Consider the following 20,278-nt stretch of genomic DNA (forward strand, 5'->3'; position numbering starts at 1 on the left):
TTTTTCATATTTATATGAGACTTTTTGGGGGGTGAGGTTTTGTTCTGATGAATTCTCTGTTTATTTTGCTCGCCGTTTTTTTCAGTTGGTATTTCTGTTGAACTTTTTTCTCATTGATTTGTAGAATGTTTATCCTTTTTTTTTCTCCCCTACATATAAGTTATCAATAGTTTCCCAACGTATTATTTATTACCATGGGAAAACTTTTATTTTCTATATAATTAAATGTATGAGTCTTTTCCTTTGTGGTTTCCAGGTTCTATGTCATTCTTATGAAGACTTTTTCCAGCTTGATACTCTAAAAATAATTCTCTGTTTTCTTCTACTTGGTTTCATATTTTACATTTCAATCTTTGTTCCATCATAAATTCCCTTCAGTGTAAGATGTGAGGCAGGAATCCATAAATTTTTTTCCAAATAACTATCCAGTTACCCCAGTATCATTATCTTTTCCCAACTCACCTGAAATATCTCATTACCATTGTCTATATTCCCAAGTGTATTTGTGTCAATTTCTGAACTTTTCATTATGTTCCAGGGAAAGGTTTTAAACTGGCACAGGACATGATCTGATTTCCTTTATTAAAACTTGTGGTGTCACAATCATTTCAACGTGGAAACTTTTGTTCTGAAGGTCTACGATGGGCTTTGGGAGCCCAGCAGAGGGCAGAGTAGCTGAGGGGCATTTTAGGTGGAAGGTGCTGCCTGAGCAGAGGTGTGGAGTGTTAACAAGAGGATGCAGATGTGTCTTAGAAATAAACCAAGATGACTGAGAGGAAGTGGTGGCAGAGGAAGCAATGCAAATGTGTTTCCGAGGGTGCTGGACACTAAATAGGCACTGGAGGAGCCAGCCATCCTTTTTGAACAGAAAGGCATGAAGAGATTTATATTTGGGGAAGATAGAGCATTTGGGGAAGGGAACTTTGCCAAGATTTATTAAGATCCTTAAAAATGGTTCTGGAGGGACTTCGCTGGTGGTCCAGTAGTTAAGACTCCACACTTCCAATGTAGGGGGTGAGGGTTCAATATTTGGTCAGGGAACAAGAAACTGAGATCCCACACGCTGCATGACATGATCAAAAAAAAAAAAAAAGACTCTGGAAAGATCATTGAAAAATAATCTTTGATTGGAATTGAATTTAAGAAAAAACATGAAGTGCAACCAAAGTTTATCCACGGAAATATTTATACAAGGTTATTTATAACACAGGATAGAAAAAACTGAGAAGTTCAGTAAAAAGAGTGATGCTTTAAATAGATTAAGTTCACACCATACTTCATGATGTGGAAAAATATTCAAACCATAGAAGTTTGAAAAAAGGTTACAAAGCTATTCTGAGAATTATTCTAATTTATTTAAAAATGTACATTACATGCAACATATAGTAGAAAAGATTATACCAGGATGCAAAAAGGTGGTTATTGCTACATAGTCAAATTATGGATAATTTGATTTTCTTTTTTATACTTTTTGTATTATCTAAACATCACTATATTTTGTAAAGTTGAGAAATACTGTTTATAAAAACATGTTTGCTGAGATTTAGATGATGAGATGCTTATGGTATAATGTTAAATGAAGATAAAGATACACAAAATTAGATTTGTGACATCTCAACTCTAAATACCATACATAAGAAAAAAGGCTGGGAAGTCAATATGATAAAGACAAAAGAAAAATGGAGAAAGCCCTTGTGCAGACACTAAAGAGGAACAGAAACGAGTGGCCAATAATCCACAGAGACTGAGGTAGATGCTCAACCCCCATAGTTATCAGGGAAAATGCAGATGAAAACCTCAGTGAGATACCATTTCACATTCATCAGATTGGCAAATCTGAAATTCCATCAGATTGGCAAATGAGAAAATCTGTCTTCTTTTTGGTCTATGATTGTTCAGATCAGATCAGATCAGATCAGCTGCTCAGTCATGTCCGACTCTTTGCAACCGCATGAATCGCAGCACACCAGGCCTCCCTGTCCATCACCAACTCCTGGAGTTCACTGAGACTCACGTCCATCGAGTCAGTGATGCCATCCAGCCATCTCATCCTCTGTCGTCCCCTTCTCCTCCTGCCCCCAATCCCTCCCAGCATCAGAGTCTTTTCCAATGAGTCAACTCTTCGCATGAGGTGGCCAAAATACTGGAGTTTCAGCTTCAGCATCATTCCTTCCAAAGAAATCCCAGGGCTGATGGTCCTTCAGAATGGACTGGTTGGATCTCCTTGCAGTCCAAGGGACTCTCAAGAGTCTTCTCCAACACCAGTTCTTATTTTTGGTGTTTTCATGAGAGTCAGTGAGTTCAAGTCCTTCTAATTTGCCATCTTGTTTCCTCCCTCCAGATTATTTTAATGATGTCCTAAAGTTTGGTAAATATCTTGCCTTTGACTGACTTCTAGAGCTCCTTTCAATCAACTCTCAGAAAGCAAACCATCAATCCAGTGCAGGAACTGGAGGGAATGGTGCTGCCTGCTTGCCAGCATCTCCCTCACCTTGGCAGAGGAAAATTGGATAAAATCAAGTATGGTTCAGGAATATGGTTCAGGAATATTCTTGAATATTCCATTCAAGAATATGGAATAGAGACTTCCCTGGTGGTCCAGTGGTAAAGAATCCGCCTGCCAATGCAGGGGACATCAGTTCGATCCCTGGTCTGGGAAGATTCCACATGCCATGGGGCAGCTATGCTTGTGTGCCACAACTAATGAAGCCGGTGTGCCTAGAACCTGTATTCTGCAACGAGAGAAGCCACCACAATGAGAAGCCCATGCACCTCTACTAGAGAGTAGCCCCTGCTCGCTCCAACTAGAGAAAGGCTGCACAGCAACAAAGACCCAGCACAGTCAAAAATAAATTAAAAAGTAATCTAAAAAAAAAAGAATACAGAATAACTTTGGGAAAAAAAAATTATTGTTACAGAGTAGAATTGAAGATGCCCACAACATATGACCCAGCAATTCTATTTTTTTATATATGTTCTAAAATAACTCTTAACACATGTGTGACATGCAGGTATAAGGATGTTTCTAGCAGTACTACTTGTTATAGCAAAAATATGGAAACTATCCAGTTGTTCATTATAGCAGACAATTAACCAAATAGTAGTATGTTTATGGGCTTCCCAGGTGGCGCTAGTGGTAAAGAACCTGCCTGCCAGTGCAGGAGACGTAAGAGATGCATGCTGCTGCTGCTGCTGCTAAGTCGCTTCAGTCGTGTCCAACTCTGGGTGACCCCATAGATGGCAGCCCACCAGGCCCCCCTGTCCCTGGGATTCTCCAGGCTAGAACACTGGAGTGGGTTGCCATTTCCTCCTCCAATGCATAAAAGTGAAAAGTAAAAGTGAAGTCGCTCAGTCCTGTCCGACTCTGTGCGACCCCATAGACGGCAGCCCACCAGGCTCCTCCACCCATGGGATTTTCCAGGCAAGAGTACTGGAGTGGGGTGCCATTGCCTTCTCTGAAGAGATGCATAAGCATATATAATTTTTGTAATTTAGAAAGTTTTTTTTTAAATAGAAAAAGTCTCCAATATTAAAGCCTTGACCTAGGCCAGGGTCCACTGCAAATGCACAGGATGGAATTTCAAGTGATTTCCCTTTTCCAACTTCGAGAAGAATACAAAAGTGAAAGTGAAGTGAAAGTCGCTCAGTTTTGTCCAACTCTTTGCAACCTCATGGACTATCCAGGCCAGAATACTGGAGTGGGTAGCCTTTGCCTTCTTCAGGGGATCTCCTCAACCCAGGGATCGAACCCAGGTCTCCCACATCGCAGGCAGATTCTTTACCAGCTGAGCCACAAGGGAAGTGAAGAATACAAAGGCACCACTCATTTTCCTCTGTCTCTGAATTTGCCTAGTCTGGCAATTTCATATGGATGGAATTATACAGTATTTGTCCTTTTGAGTCTGGCTTCTTTTATTTAGTATAATGTTTCTGGTTCATCTATTTTGTTGTATATATCAGTATTTTATTCCTTTTATTAAAGAATACTATGCCACTGTATGGATTTACCACATTTTATTTATCCATTCATCAGTTGATGGATGCTTGGTTGTTTCCTATAGTTCATCGCTTTTAATTACTGTGTGCTAATTTATTTGCTGTGTGCCAAGGTGTCATACCTTGTGGCTCAGATGGTAAATCCCCAAGCAACGTGGGAAATCCAGGTTCTATCCCTGGGTAGGGAAGATCCCCTGGAGAAGGGAATGGCTACCCACTCCAGTATTCTTGACTGGAAAATTCCATGGACAGAGGAGCCTGGTGGGCTACAGTCCATGGGATCACAAAGAGTCATACTCGATCTAGTGACTAACGCACAAAGTGTCTTCATGGATCACAGCCTTGTCATGGTGAAGGGGCTTGTGTAACTCGAAGTTATAATCCATGGTGTGCAGGGCCACCCAAGATGGGCTGATTGAACAGACATGAATTTGAGCAAACTCCAGGAGACAGTGGAGGATAGAGGAGCCTGGTGGACTACAGTCCATGGGGTTGAAAAGAGTCAGACACAACTTAGCAGCTGAACAATAACAACAAGGTATCTGTAATTCTTCCTCCAGAATGGATTCCACATCAGCCAGGAAGAGACCAGGACACCCACAGAGCTCCGTGTTTGGTTGGATGGGAACTGTAGAAGACAGATCCTTTTGATGACTGTCACCAATGGCTCACACTTGCAAACTTCTCCAGGGGGTGTCACTGGGTGATCACAACCAACTCGCCTACAGGTATCTGAGGGTTATGCCGCCACCTAGAGCCAGTGACTAGCTGTTGTCTATTCTCCTTGAAGTAGGTGGTCTCCACTGAGCTGAAAGGCAGGTCTGGATTTCTGGCCTGGTGACCACCGGTTGGATGGTGGAGGGAGTGACAGACATGGAATGAAGAAGATTTGGAAGGGGTAGGAGTAAAAGTTGGGTCTTTCCTTCTCACTTTTTAAATACAGAGCTTGGCTTCCTGCACTTCTCCTTTGCAGACATCTTTCCTCTTCCATTATAAGAAATAATAAACTCAAAGTACACAAATATTAATAATACATGGATATATTCTTTTTAAACAATTAAAGATAAATCTCCAATTATTGTTTCTATCCATGTGTCCTGTTTATCCTTCCCTCTGAAGTTCCCACTCTCTGAGTCTCAATTTCCTCAATCTATAAAATGGAAATACAACATCACTTACAGGGTTATTGTTAGGATGAAATGAGTTATGCGCAAAGTACTTCAAAGAGTGCTTGGTATGTGGTAAGTGCCAGGTAAGGGCTAGCTGTTATTACTTCTTCACACCTGTGGGAAAAGTGTTGCACTGTTTTGCATATTAAAAAAAATAATGATCAATTATACTACAATAAAAAAAAATACTTAAGGTCCAGAAAAAAAAAACATAATGGTTTCATAATGAAAAAACAAACCCACAATCAGCACTTTGTGTTTTAACTCAATAATGTGCTTCAAAGATAGCTCCCTATCGGTCCAGATCTATCGAATTCTTTTTGAACTGATGCTTAGTGTTCCATCTTATAGACAGTTTACTGAAACAGCCCCCCCTACTAATGGACAGTTAGGGAGTTTCCAATTTCTCACAACTACAATGCAACAGCCTACTAATTGATATCCCTATTTCTACTCTCGTTCCCCATCCCCCTGTTTTCAGCATAGTAGCCAGAGTTATCCCATTAGAAGTAGAGAGTAAATCAATGCTCAAAACCCTCCCAGGACTCCCACCTTATTCAGAGTAAAAATGAATTTCCTTACTAAGGCCCACTTGATCTACATCCTGCCTGGGAATATCTCTGGCCTCATTTCCTGAAACTCTCCTCCTTTCTGTTTGATCCAGCCACCCTGTGTGTGTGTTAGTCGCTTAATCCTGTCTGACTCTTTTTGACTCATGGACTGTAGCCTGCCAGGATCCTCTATCCATGGAATTCTCCAGGCAAGAATACTGGAGTGGATTGCCATTCCCTTCACCACCAACCACCCTGACTTCCTAGCTATTTCTAAAACATTCCTCTCTGCTCCTGCCTTTGCACTGGCTGTTCCTTCTGCCTAGAACACTCTTCCTTAAGATATCTGCATAACTTACTCCTCCTTCTTCAAGTCTTCATCCAAATGTCCCTGAACTACCCTATTTATATTTACCCTTTTACATGGATAAGGCCAAAACAGTCATGACTGAAATTATGGATGAAGCTAACCGGATGTATCTGTGTTTCTTTCAGGTCTAAAATTCTTTGGTGATTTCAGACCTTGATGTCTCCTATTCATAAATAATGGGAACTTGAGACCCATCATACCATATTAATGGATGCAGAAGGACTCTCTGGGGCCAGGCTTACCTCTTGTTAATTTGGGAGGACTTGGGAAGTTCTTGCACACAGCCTTCTGGCATTGGTTCATTCATTCACTGAGCACTTTCTGCCTAGTAGGCCCTGAACACAGCACAGCTTTGATACCCCTTCTCTTCTAATATAAAACAAGCACATTTACCTTCCCTGCCCATGGCCCTGCATGTACCTGGAGGTCAGTGAACTGCCAAAGCCTAGGCAAGCCCTGTCCTCCCTTTGTCTCTGTCCAGCCCTCTGTTTCTCCTCTTCTTTTCATCTACCCTTAGGGGCCTGGTGAGCAGACAGCTTTGCATTTATCACCTATTATGAGATATCATTTATATTATGAGATCTCATTTATGAGATATTTATTTACCTTGTTTAGTGTCTGTCTTCTCCACTAGTATGTCAGCTCTCTGAAGACAGAGATTTTTGTCTGTCTTTTCACTACTGCATCCCCTCACTTAGCATAGCGACTGACACATAGTAGGCGCTCCATAAATGTTGCAGAGACTGTGTCTTCATGTGAAAGTTGATAAGTGTGTCTCTTGGAACTAAATCTAGAAATAGAAGTTCTAGGTTGCAGGGCACACATGTTTGACATTTTAAATAGATGTTGCCAAGTTGCCCTTTAAAACAGCTGAGCCCATCCATTCGCCCATCTTCTGAGTTACCTTGTAAATTATTGATATCATCACACTTTTAATTTTGGTCAATCTGATGGGTGAAAGACAATACTTGTTTGTTTCATTAAACTTAAAATTAAATTTCAGCATTACTGCTGAGACCAAGCATCTTTTCATGTCTTAATGGCCAGTTTTGTTACTTCTTCTACGAATTGCCTTCCCTCCCACTCCCACGCCTATGGAACTTTTGTCCTCTTATCACTGATTCTTGCTGCTGCTGCTGCTGCTAAGTCGCTTCAGTCGTGTCCGACTCTGTGTGACCCCAGAGACGGCAGCCCACCAGGCTCCCAGGTCCCTGGGATTCTCCAGGCAAGAACACTGGAGTGGGTTGCCATTTCCTTCTCCAATGCATAAAAGTGAAAAGTGAAAGTGAAGTCGCTCAGGCGTGTCCGTCTCTTAGCGACCCCATGGACTTCAGCCTACCAGGCTCCTCCATCCATGGGATTTTCCAGGCAAGAGTGGGGTGCCATTGCCTTCTCCTATCACTGATTCTTAGGAGGGTTTTTGTTGTTGTTTGCATTTTGTTAGATGTTTTGGAAATATTTGATTTTGTTGTTTTTCTTTTTTAAAAATAATTTTATTATTTATTTATTTATGGCTGTGTTGGGTCTTCATTGCTACTCTCTAGTTGTGGTGCAAGGGCTTCTCGCTGTGGTGGCCTCTCTGGTTGCAGAACAGGGGCTTTAGAGCTCATGAGCTCAGTGGGGTTTGTTGCCTTGAGGCATGTGGCATCTTAGTTCCTGGACCAGGGATTGAACTGGCGTCCTGTACACTGGCAGGTGGATTCTTAACCACGAGACCAGGAGGGAAGTCCCTGTTTGTTTTTCTTTTGTCAAACAGAATTTTAAAGTTTTGATTTGGTCAGTCTTTTCCTTTGTGTCTCAGTTTTTTTCTTTTATCTTACTTTAAAATTTCCTATATGATGTCATATTTTTAGCTGTAAAAATTTTAATTATTTTATATCTTTAGGGTTTTAATTCATCTGAAATTTGTTTTTGTAAATAGTACTGGATAAAAATCTAACATAATATTTTCCCCAAATGAAAAGCAAATGTCCCAAATCCATTATTTGTTCCATTTGATTTGAAATTCTACTCAGCATTTACTAAATTCTGATATCCATGGGTCTGTGTCTGCACTCTTAAATTCTTCTACTGATCTTTTGCTGTTGTTAACAAAATTTCTATGCCAGTATCCTACTTTAAAAAACTGTGGAAAATTTCAAATGCATATATGTTTGAATATGTATATACGTGGGCTTCCCAGGTGGTGCTAGTGGTAAAGAACTCTCCCACCAACGCAGGAGACATAAAAGATGCAACTTTGACTCCTGGGTCAGGAAGATCCCCTGGAGGAGGGCATGGCAACCCACTCCAGTGTTCTTAACTTGGAAATTCCCATGGAGAGAGGGGCCTGGTGGGCTATAGTTCATTGGGTCGCAAAGAATCAGGCACGAAGGACTTGGCATGCATGCATGCATGTATATATGTATCATGAACCTGTCAGTCAGGTTTTTAAAAAATGTTTTACTTATTTATTTGGCTGCACTAGGTCTTAGTTGGGGCAAATGGGATCTTTGATCTTCATTGCAGCATGCGGCATCTTTAGTTGCAGCATGTGGGATCTAGTTCCCTTACCAGGAATTGAACTGGGATCCCTGCATTGGGAGCATGGAGTCTTCAGCCACTGGACCACTAGGGAAAACCTCCTGTTACTCAGTTTTAACAATTATCAATTTGTGGCTAACCTTGTTTCAGCTATATTCCCATCTTCTCTTCTTGGCATACTCCAGATTATTTTGAAGCAAATTCTAGAGTTATTTCATCCTTACCCTTTCTATTTGTATCTCTAGAAATAAGGAATATTGAAAAACAAAAACAAACCAAAAAACTCTACTCTTGCTGTATTTTGCTTGTTTTTTTTTTTTTTTTCTGTTTATTTTTTGAAAAAACTAGATCTTTTGTTTTCTTGTTGTCTAGTTGTCCCAACTGGATTTTGCTGATTGTATCCTCATGGAATCAATTAATGATACTTTAAAAATTATAATTTTGTAATATGTTAATATTTATGAGATCTGGTATGGCAATTCCCCCTATTATTTTTCAAAATTCAGATGCCAATTCTTTTATTTTTTTCTTCCATGTGAATTTTAAAGTCAATTTGGCAAATTCCATGACAAACATGTATTGGATTTTCATTAGAATTGTATTTAACTTTTAATATGGAGAATTTACAGTATTAGATCGCACCATTCATTAACAACATATATGAAAGCCTGAGTCACCCAGTCACATCTGACTCTTTGCAACCCCATGGACTGTAGCCCACCAGGCTCCTCTGTCCATGGTATTCTCCAGGCAAGAATACTGGAGTAGGCAGACATTCCCTTTTCCAGGAGATCTTTCCAACTCAGGGATCGAATCCAGGTCTCCTGTACTGCAGGCAGATTCTGTACAGCCTGAGTCACCAGGGACACCCAAGCCTTATTTAATTATTTTTATAGTTATTCAACAAAGTTTCAGTTTTAAAATTTCCTGTAAAAGTTTTAGGCTTATTTGTTAAAACTTTTGTAGCTTTTTTAAATTATGAACACTGATCTTTTAAAAAAATTTTATGTATTTTTACTAAGCATAATTTACATATAGTAAAATACACAAATCTTAAAGGTACAACTTACCAAATTTTACCTATTATACATCAGTGTAACCATCAGATCCAGATATGGAACATCTGTATCACTCCAGAAAGTTCCTCAGATTTGTGTCCTTTTGAAGAAAAAGTTTATCCCCATTCCAAACTGAAGATTATACAAAATCCAATATATTAAAAAAACATATTTAAAAAAAAGAAATTTCTCAGGTTGAGAAGAGGACCCCTCCTCCCACCCACCCCGCTCCCTACTTGTGCAGAACCCTGAGGGGTGTTGGAGGCCAAGTTTGATAATCCATTCTTCTCCACAACCCCCTCAAAACATATTTTAAAAAATATGTGTTTATATTCACATGAATATTTTGAGGGTGCATGGAATTCTAGACCCAAGCTATCCAATACAATATTTAAATGCAAATTAGTTAAGTTTAAATAAAATTATATGTTCCCTTCTGCAGTTGCCTTTTCCACATTTTGAATGTTCACTAGCCATGTGGTGTCACTGTGTTGTCCCACACAGGGTAGAAGAGTTCCATTACCACAGAAAGTTCTATGGGGCAGCACTGATCCAGAGAATTCATTAGCTTCGCAAAAGCATCCATGACCAGAAAATGTTGAGACACTAGGTCAAGTCAGTGAAACTTTTCTTTAAGGAGCCAGAAATTTCTCTGGAGAGCCCAAAGCTCATGGTTGTGACAGAGGCTATGGTCTGCCATGAGTAAATCTTTTTGCTCCAAAAGTCCAGCCCTAAAAGCCGTTAAAATATATCCAGATTTTATGCTTTAGTGACCATCTCCTCCCTTTTTTCTTAGAGAGGGACATCTGAATTCTAATAATATTTGCCATGAGAAAGGTGTTCTTGGCGCCCCAGAGCCTCTGTGCTCAGTGTGAGGCGCAGTGTGAAGTCGGAAGGTGTTGCAGTGATATTGTCCTTTGGTGTGTGGTCGTTCTAGGTGGGCGAGGGGCTCCTGGAAAACGCACCGGGCTCTTGTTGCAGACGGAGAATATCCAGGAGGGCGCAGACAACTTGAAGGAGAAGTAACACGCTGCAACAGAGTGGACCATCCCTCTGCACCTAGGATTCCTGGGCCACTCGGGTAACGTGGCGCCAGAATCTGCAGCAGGCATCTCAGCCTCACAGAATGCTGGGTGGAATAACAGGGGTCCTGGGAGAATCTAGAGCCAAGACCATCCGGCTCAAACCCTTCTTGTCAACACAAATAGGTCCCGAGGCCTGAGATTTTGTTAGTGTCACTTGGTTTAGAGCAGGGGTCTCAAAACTCAGTGGGCATCAGTATCACCTGAGGGGCTGATAGAAAACACAGATTGCTGTGCCCACTCTCAGAGTTTCTGATTCAATAAGTCTCACGTGGGACCTAAAATTTACATTTCTAACAAGTTTCCAACTATACTGATCATCTAGTTCTTTGAGAACTACTGGTTTGGAGTAATGCTTCTCAATCCCGGCTGCATATGAGAATTGCCTGGGCACTTGAAAGTGCCACAGACTAAAACAAAATTCCGAGGGGGGTGTGTGTGGGGTGAAGGTTCATCTTTTTGTTCTTGTTGCTGCTATTACCTCCTAAGTGATTATTGATGATAAATAGGACTAGATGTTCTTAATGCAAATCCCATCTTCTCCACTTAAAAAAAAATGTGATTTCAAACAAGTTTACTCAACTTCTCTAAGCCTTTGTTTTCTCTTCTACAATACGAGGGTAATACAACCAAGGATGTTGGAATTAAAGGAGAAAAGAACAATCCTCTAAAAACCGTGGCTTCAGGCACTAACATCCGGGCGTGGACTTGGATGAAAAGTTTGAGAGACTCCACAGTTGGCAAAGAATCTAAGGGCCAGTCTATGCCGCATTGCAGGGAGCGTGCTAAGTCGCTTCAGTCGTGTCCTACTCTTTGCGACCTATGGACGTTAGCCCTCCAGGCTCCTCTGTCCATGGGATTCTCCAGCAAGACTACTGGAGTGGGTTGTCAAGCTCTCTTCAAGAAAGGAAAGGAAAAAAAAAAAAAAGGAAGGAAAAAAAAAAAAAAAGAAAGGAAAGGACGTGTCCGACTCTTACTGTAGCCTATCAGGCTCCTCCATCTATGGGATTTTCCAAGCAAGAGTGCTGGAGTGGATTGCCATTTCCTTATCCGGGGGATGTTCCCGACCCAGGAATCAAACCCGGGTTTCCCGCATTGCGGGCAGACGTTTTACCGTTTGAGCCACCAGGGAAGCCTCTTCAAGAGGATCTTTCCAACCCAGAGATCGAACCCGTGTCTCTTCTGTCTCCCGCATCTGCAGGGGGATTTTTAACCTCCTATCCCAAATAGTTTGTAGCGGAGCATTCTGGGCTTTGTAGTAACTTCGTTCGTCGAGTTGTTGCAACCGGCTCTCGCAGTTACACTACATTTCCCAGAAGCCTTCGGGGCCGGTTGTTTGCTTGTCCCTCACCCTGACTTCCGGCGTCGCCAGGATCTAAGGGGCCAATCGGAAGGCTGGGATTGCCGGTTCCCGGCACGCTGATTGGTGCGTTTGTGCAGAGTCTGCGTTCAAATTTTTCAACGGTACTGAATGAGTCCCGCGGCGGGTTTTCGCGGCGGTCGGTTGACAGCGCTTGGGCTGAGGTGAGCAGTGAGGAGGGAAGAGGAGCAGTTGGGGCGCCCGGCGGTCTTCACCCTAATTTCAAGCGACTGGAGGTCTCCGCGTGGAGGGCGCAGCTCCTGGGACGTGTACTGCGGGGGTGCCGCCCTGACCCGCGGTGCAGCCGCCCTGACCCGCGGTGCAGGAGCGGAGCTTCCGGCCTCCTTTCCCTTCGCGACAGGATTTCCCCGTGAAGTTCGGCGGAGCGGGTCTAGCAGGCTGTGTTAGCAGGTAGAGGCGGAGGCCAGCGTGGGAAATGGAGGAATTAGGACGAGGCTGTGGGCTAAGGGTAATGACAATTATGTTATTACCCAGCACACAGGCAATTAGAGTTTACTGGACTCAGCACTGTGTGTTTTTTTCATTTAATTTTCTTCCCAAGCCAGTGAAGTCGGTGCTAGTCTTAGCACTCTTTTATAGGAGGGGAAATGAGGCCCGTAATCTAGATAAATTTCTAGAAATGGGTGATACAGTAGCCCGCCCTCAAGACGTGTGGCGTTTGGTGGAGGAAAACAAGGTGTGGCCACGAAACAACTGCATCTCATAACTATTTTGTAAAATAGAAAGGTAAAGGAAGTGAGAACATAATTGAAGGCGTGTAATTCGACTTGGAGTTAACTTCCTGTTGGGGGATTTAAAATTCATTCGGTTTTATCAGTTCTCCCCCTTTGTGTGCATCACGGGGTATTATTGCCTTTCTGATTTCCTGTCCTAAAACACTTAACAGATTGGAGTGGAAAGAAAAAGTGAGCCAGATTATAATATTGTAGGATCGTTTTTCTCCCTGTTTTCTTCATTGCTGCTGCTGCTGCTAAGTCGCTTCGTCGTGTCCGGCTCTGTGAGACCCCGTAGACGGCAGCCCACCAGGCTCCTTTGTCCACGGGATTCTCCAGGCAAGAATACTGGAGTGGGTTGCCATTTCCTTCCCCGGTTTTCTTCATTAGTGGTTTCTTTTTCTCACAATTTTCTAGTACTTAGGTACCAAGAACTTCCAATCAGTCCTGCTTAGGACAAGATAGCATCTGAGTGCTCTACAGATTTTGCTTTAAGATCATCACTTGGAGTTTGCCCTGATTCAGCCTTACCTTGTCTTGATAATCTATGGCCTGTCTTTGAAATTGTCTCATGAGATGTCAAAATTCGAACTATTTGCTGCAATACTAAGGATATTTTTGTGTTGCAGCCTCAGTGTATCACACCCCCTGTCAAGCCACCCCTAAATCAGACTTGAGTCCCTTTGGTTGGTTGTTTTGGTTTTGTACTGTGGGCGTGTCAATTCAGTATTAGGTTGTCAGTCTTGGGATAAAAATTATTGTGACTCCTAGCTCACTTAGCTAATTGATCTTTGAGGTTATACTCTGTGCTCAGATTGGTGTAAGATACTGTGTGTGTACAGTCAAAGGGTTTCTGGTATGCTTGAGGACAAAAGTCTGATTCAAGTTGACAAGTGACAATTAGAACAAGACAAGATAGCATCTGCATATTCTAGTTTTTGTATTGTAAGCACCTGGCAGTTTAGAGGTAAGGGAGATTGTTGAGGCTTAAAACAGGCAAAGGTAGCTTTGGGGAGCAGGAGGGACACAAACTGCTCTTGATAGAGTTCAGTTAGGAACCAGGGCAGTCTTGGTGCATGGAAACCACCAATTCAATATCTGTTGAATTGGAAAGGCAAGAAGGTGTTATCTTAAATTGACTACAAAATTTCAGGTATGAAAAACTGAGTATATTGAATTAGGTTGATAAATTTGTTTAAACCTTCAAGTCATTTAAATAAAACAGTTATTTTGGCCAGCCTTATGCTTAAGTCTGTGCATTCTGACCTTAATAAAGTTACCTTATCCTGTAGCTGCAATTAAGTTTCAATAGGTGACAAGATTAGTGGAAGGGTCCTTTATTTCTTAGGCACCAGGAGAGGGTCAGAGTTCTCCCATATTTCCTATGTGTATTTTTTCTTTAGCCTTTCCCTAATTCTTTTGGAATTGTTGGGGAGGAAAGGAGGAGGAGAGTTTTATGGTTTTTTATTTTTTTAGAAAGTTTTGAGTTTTTTTTTTTCAAGTCTTTAGTTTATGGCTGAACTGGGTCTTCATTGCGGCACATGTGCTCTTCATTTTGCTGTGCTCAGGCTTTCTCTGGTTGTGGTGTGCGAGTGTCTTCTCTTGCGGACCTTAAGGCATGCAAGCTTCAGTAGTTGTGGCTTGTAGGCTTCGTTGCTCCATGGCATGTGGCATCCTAGGTCCCGGACCAGGGATTAAACCCATGTTCCCTGCATTGACAGGCAGATTGCCAACCTCTGGACCACCAGGGAAGTCCCCAGGAGGAGAGATTTAATTGTCCTTTGGCAAACGAATTTTCTTTGCCATGGGTAAAGGTAGGAAGCAGAATTTACTCCAGGGACATTGAACAACCCAGTCAGTTCTGTGAATAGATCTGTGTTTGAGACAGTTCACCTGCCAAGGTACTTTGTGAAGAAAGTATAGGTAACTGGAAGGGGTTCTGTTTTTGTTTGTTTGCTTAAAGAAACTTGATTGGGGGAAATTAAAGGTTAGTGAGAAAGGTATAAAATTGTATGTAGGAGCAAACTTTAGAAATTTTTTTAATGCTGTTTCTACTTTTTTAAATTTAAAAAGGTAGTAAATTTTTTTCATATACAGTATGCCTACACTTTGTCCTGATATTTGAATAGGACACACACTAATGACCCCTTGATGTTAGTGTTCCTCAGTTGCAGACTGTGGAGAGGTTGCTCTGAAGTGGAAGTATGTAACAGCAAAAACACAGGGACATAGCACATATATCCTAAAAAACTTTAAGAACACTTTTACACTAAAGAAACAATAATAGTTAAGTTTGGTGTTTAGGGGGCATCATGCTATTTAGACCTTAGCTCTCGGAAGTACTCTGGTTTTAAGCATGGTTATCCTTGGTGTTTTATACCACCCCTTCTGTTCTCTGCTAACCTTTTTTGCTACAAAGAACTTAAACCTGTTTCATCATCTTTCTGCTTCTTTCAGATTCTGGAAAAGAAGTATTTTCTGGACTTCAGAATTTCAGAAGAGAGGTGAAATAGTATATTGCATCTTTGAATAAAGTCTGTAGTCAGGGGTACTGACCAGATTAAACCACAGGTAAGGCTGTGTTCACAGTGTTACATTGAAAAATAAGGGGACCGCTAATAGCTTAAAAATTATTTAAATAATTTTAATTCATCTTTATAATAACATTTTGGAAGAAAATTTATTTAATATGGAAAAGAAAATAATGTCACCCACTATCCTGCTTCTCAGATAAATTATGGCTAACATTTTGGTAGATTTCCTTCCAATTTGGGGGGGGCAGGGTGGGTAACGTATATTTGGTTTTAAGAAATCATGCACTAATAACTATCATTTTTTTCCACTTTATAATTAGGCTATGAAAATTTTGTCATTTCGTTAAAATTTTCTGTAACATAATTTTAATGGCTAATATATTATTTCATTATATGGTTCTGCTGTAGTATTTTATCCAGTGGAATCACTGGTCAAAAAGAATGGATGTTTTTAAGACTTCGTACAAAACAACAAATTGACCTATCCACTGACAGTGTACATCACACAGGCACAATTTTATATTTCTAAAATATTTAATATTTAGATTCACGAGGTGCAAAAATAAAAGTAATATAAAAAAATTTAGCATTCAAAATCTTCCAACCCTGTCACTGTCTATCTCACCCCTTGCCACCTCATTGGTAATCACTTTTTGAGGTGTCTGCTTTCCAATCTGGAGAAGGAAACGGCAGCCCACTCCAGTATTCTTGCTTGGAAAATCCCATGGACAGTGGAGCCTGGTAGGCTACTGTCCATGGGGTCGCAAAGAGTCGGACACGACTGAGCGACTTCACTTCACTTCACTTCTGCTTTCCAAACCAGACACCTTTTGAGGGATATCATTCTCTGTAAGACTGAGTGAGATTTGACTAGGATTGTAACCTCCTATAGCCCCACTGACTGTCAGCCCTTACCAAGTCTCTTAGCTACTTACTTTTGGAACATCAGAACACTTTGGTAAAGGTAAGAGTTGTTAATTGGCCTAGAGGTAAACGGCATCTTTGATTTCTATCCAGGTTCTATTAGTCATGTAAGAGTGAATTATGGTTTATAGAGTTCTGTGGATGAATAAAAAAAGTGGAACTGAATTTGTAATCATTCAAAAATGAAATATGAAAGTTTGGAAGGAAAGTGATAGAAAAGTGTGTTTGCTTGAGATTTTTGGACAGTGATGAATTAGAACAAATGTCCTTGTGTCCTGTGCTGACTTCTAAGTGCTTGGACAGTGAGAGATTGTCATTGGATTTTAAATTGACCCAATTTTGGAAGCTTCATAGATCTGTTTCTGTAAACAGATCTGATTTCAACATAGAAGTTAGCAAACAAATGTGGAAACACAAAGTCCATTAACTTCCTTCAGACTTGGTTTGTGACTTTGATTAACAATTAAAATTGCAGCCCGGATTGTGTTGGCATTTGCTGTCTCTTGCTAATCCTATGTATAGGAAAAAAAGAAAAAAAGAATGTAGGTATTTTCTCCCTGGGTAAGATGAAAATAACTCAACTCTAACTTGTGGTAGTGTAACAAGATCTCTTATCCCTTGTGGAAATAGGAGAGGGTGTCCCTGGGGAAATGGCACTGCCTGGGATGGGACCATTTTAACTTAACTACACTTCTAATGAGGTCCTGACTTCCTCTGTTTATTCTGTTGTATTACCATTTATTTAACTCATGATTTTCCTCCAAAATAACGAGGCAAGACAGTTCACAAGTGAACTCTGAGGTACTTGAGATCATCTATCACACCAAAGTCTTTGTTTTGCTCAGGAGCTGCTGGTCTGCTATTTCAGCCTTGCTTAGAATGCATCCTTTTCCAGCTTTCCTCCACCCTGCTCTGAACCTGCACCTATTGATTTATAGAGCTTGTCATGGCTGGTTATTTTTGGTTGGAGAGTGAAGAGAGACAGGGAGCCATGGAGGTTAATTTCAGTTGAATGTGGAAATATGTTAACATTGTTTCTTTTACAATCTTTCTCAATTGCATGCTTCCCGGTATGTGTTTTCCTTTTCCATTTATTTCTTCTGCTAGAAAAAGTCAGTATTCATCTTTTTTTTTTTTTTTAATCCTGTAAGAATTTATTCAGTGAACATTTCTTACTAGATCAATAGAGTAAAATTTTTGATAGCACATCTTTAATTAACAGTCTTTATTGGTTCACTTGAAGTCTGAAAATAAGGTTTTGTTAAGCTACCCTCCCATTTCTCTCTGGTGATTCTAACCTATTTTTTTTTTTTTTTTTTTAGTATTTTATTATTTTTTTTTAAAATGTAAATTTATTTATTTTAATTGGAGGCTAAATTACTTTACAATATTGTGTTGGTTTTGCCATACATTGACATGAATCCGCTACGGGTGTACACGTGTTCCCCATCCTGAACCCCCGCTCCCACCTCCCTCCCTATACCATCCCTCTGGGTCATCCCAGTGCACCAGCCCCGAGCACCCTGTATCATGCATCAAACCTGGCCTGGTGATTCATTTCACATATGATATTATACATGTTTCAGTGCCGTTCTCCCAAATCATCCCACCCTCACCCTCTCCCACAGAGTCCAAAAGACTGTTCTAGACATCTGTGTCTCTTTTGCTGTCTCGCATACAGAGTTATCATTACCATCTTTCTAAATTCCATATATAAGCATTATTATACTGTATTGGTGTTTTTCTTTCTGGCTTACTTCACTCTGTTTAATAGGCACCTCAATAGAACTGATTTAAATGTATTCTTTTTAATGGCTGAGTAATACTCCATTGTGTATATGTACCACAGCTTTCTTATCCATTCATCTTCTGATGGACATCTAGGTTGCTTCCATGTCCTGGCTATTATAAACAGTGCTGCGATGAACATTGGGGTACACGTGTCTCTTTCAATTCTGGTTTCCTCGGTGTGTATGCCTAGCAGTGGGATTGCTGGGTTGTATGGCAGTTCTATTTCCAGTTTTTTAAGGAATCTCCACACTGTTCTCCATAGTGGCTGTACTAGTTTGCATTCCCACCAACAGTGTAAGAGGGTTCCCTTTTAGTATTCATCTTTAGCCTGCAGAACTCTGCATGTCTGTCTGTATCTTTTATTTATCACTTCCACCAGCAAACCTTCTCTGACCCTCCTGCATCTATTACCCTTTTCTGCACTTCCACAATGCTGTTTGTTTAGCCCTCATTACTGCACAGTTCACCCTGTATCACAATTAACTGTGAGTTCCTTATGGGGAAGGATTATATGTATCTTTTCAGACTTTGTTTTTTGGAAACAAGAATAAGCTATGTGATATGATGGATGGCACTCAATAGGCAGTTTTAAAAGGAACCTAACTAGTTCATAATGTAGGAGAAGCCTTAGCCTCAGGTCTGTCATAGGATTATTGGTCAGGAAGAGCTATTTCTTCACACAGAATATTTAGTTTTACAGGAGTCTGAAGCTGTGGTGGATTCAGGTAATTTTGAAATGTGAAGCCGATTCTCTTGTGGCAGCTTGATTTGTGTTGGGGAATGTGGCTGACGCATGTGCTTTTTTTTTTTTTTCAGTGAAACCTGTTGACAGAAATTCAATCTTGATTAAGGGGTGCAGGAAAGCATCCAGTTCCACCCTGCTTGGGGCTCTCATTTAAACAGTTGGCTTTGGCCTGTTTCATTTCCCACAAGGCTTTTAGTTTTTGAAGGTTTTACATCCTAATATTTGTGGGAGAGGTGCTGTAATGAAGCAAGCAGTTGCCAGTAGTTACTTTTGGTTTTGTTCATGTATTTGTGCAGTCACTCTCTATTGAGGAGAGTCAAACTTCTCAATGGATATATATTTATTTGTTCCTTTTTTTTGGTAGTAGGGTAGAGGGGTGTACTAGACTAAAAGATGACTCAAAAGAAGATTTTTTGAAAAAGAGATCATTTTAAAAATTAGTATTTTAGTTAAAAATTTTTAACCTACATAAAAATTAGGCATATTTAAGTTTGAGCCCCCTTTGCCTTTTAACCCGCACTGATCAAATGCAGTTCTAGACTTCAGAGCACATCCCTCCTTGTGATGCTTGAATAGTCCCTTTTACTCTGAACTGAGAGATTCAGACAAACCTCCATCTTGTTTATAGCAAAAATTTATATGCAAGAGTACAAACTTAGAAAAAGAGAAATTAAGGGGTGATGTTTTAGTTTATGAGAAGATTCAGCTCCGAGCTTTCTTGGTATACTTAGAATAGGGTTTTTAATTTACCGGGGTGTTCTTTTTGCAAAACTTGTTAAAAATGCTTAATTTTTCTGTAGAGAATAGTTTATTTTTGCATTTGTCTAACAGGCTCCTCATTTTTGAAGGAATATTGATAGGAAAACCCTGTATATTATAGTGACCTCAGATTTTGTAATCCTATAGACCAAGTCTTATAACTCAGTACTGCTACCTGCCAGTTTGTGATCCTGCAGTAGCTTGGATCCTGGAGGAACTGAGTGAAGTCGCTAAGTTGTATCTGACTTTTTGTGACCCCGTGGACTATAGCCTGCCAGGATCCTCCATCCGTGGGATTTTCCAGGCAAGAATACTGAAGTGGGTTGTCATTTCCTTCTCCAGGGGATTTTCCAGAGATCAAACCTGGGTCTCCCGCATTACAGGTGGGCTCTTTACTGTCTGAGCCACCAGGGAGTAGCTGAGTCAGTTCCTTATTTGTAAAACAGTGATGATGATATTTACTTTCTGTTTTGTTAATACAGTTTAAATGAGATAATTTATATGAAGTGCCTAGTAAAGTGCTTGTGCTTGGCCTGTAGTACACAATCAGTATTTGGAAGTTATTATCTAAATAATATTGTCTCTCACTCCTTGACATTTGATATTGATCTACATAAATATCTATCTTTAAGCAGATAGGAGAGGCAGTGGATAGTGTGGTGGATAAGGACACTCCCTTTAG

The 20,278-nt window shown here is 40.6% G+C and overlaps 1 protein-coding gene and 1 long non-coding RNA gene across 8 annotated transcripts in view; one reads left to right on the forward strand and one right to left on the reverse strand.

Annotated features, from left to right (window-relative positions):
* Nucleotides 1–707: 707 nt before the first annotated feature.
* LOC139186554 (uncharacterized) lies at nt 708–12,100 on the reverse strand. Its single transcript, XR_011570174.1, has 3 exons — nt 11,864–12,100; nt 9,680–9,767; nt 708–5,279 (listed from the first exon to the last, which is right to left on the reverse strand). It is a non-coding gene; the product is annotated as an uncharacterized lncRNA (long non-coding RNA).
* A 106-nt stretch (nt 12,101–12,206) lies between these two features.
* TPX2 (TPX2 microtubule nucleation factor) overlaps nt 12,207–20,278 on the forward strand; it is a 54,338-nt gene continuing 46,266 nt past the window's right edge. For 4 of the 7 annotated variants that reach the window (XM_019972220.2, XM_019972219.2, XM_019972224.2 and 1 more), the window contains exons 1-2: nt 12,208–12,520; nt 15,301–15,414. The gene's annotated coding sequence lies outside the window, so the exon portion shown is untranslated. Of the gene's footprint in view, nt 12,521–15,300; nt 15,415–15,719; nt 16,863–20,278 lie in introns of those variants that run through there. The other 3 variants (XM_070801459.1, XM_070801461.1, XM_070801462.1) reach the window with 2 other exon arrangements.

The sequence above is a fragment of the Bos indicus genome, chromosome 13 (genome assembly GCF_029378745.1).
Source record: "Bos indicus isolate NIAB-ARS_2022 breed Sahiwal x Tharparkar chromosome 13, NIAB-ARS_B.indTharparkar_mat_pri_1.0, whole genome shotgun sequence".
Taxonomy (NCBI): domain Eukaryota; kingdom Metazoa; phylum Chordata; class Mammalia; order Artiodactyla; family Bovidae; genus Bos; species Bos indicus.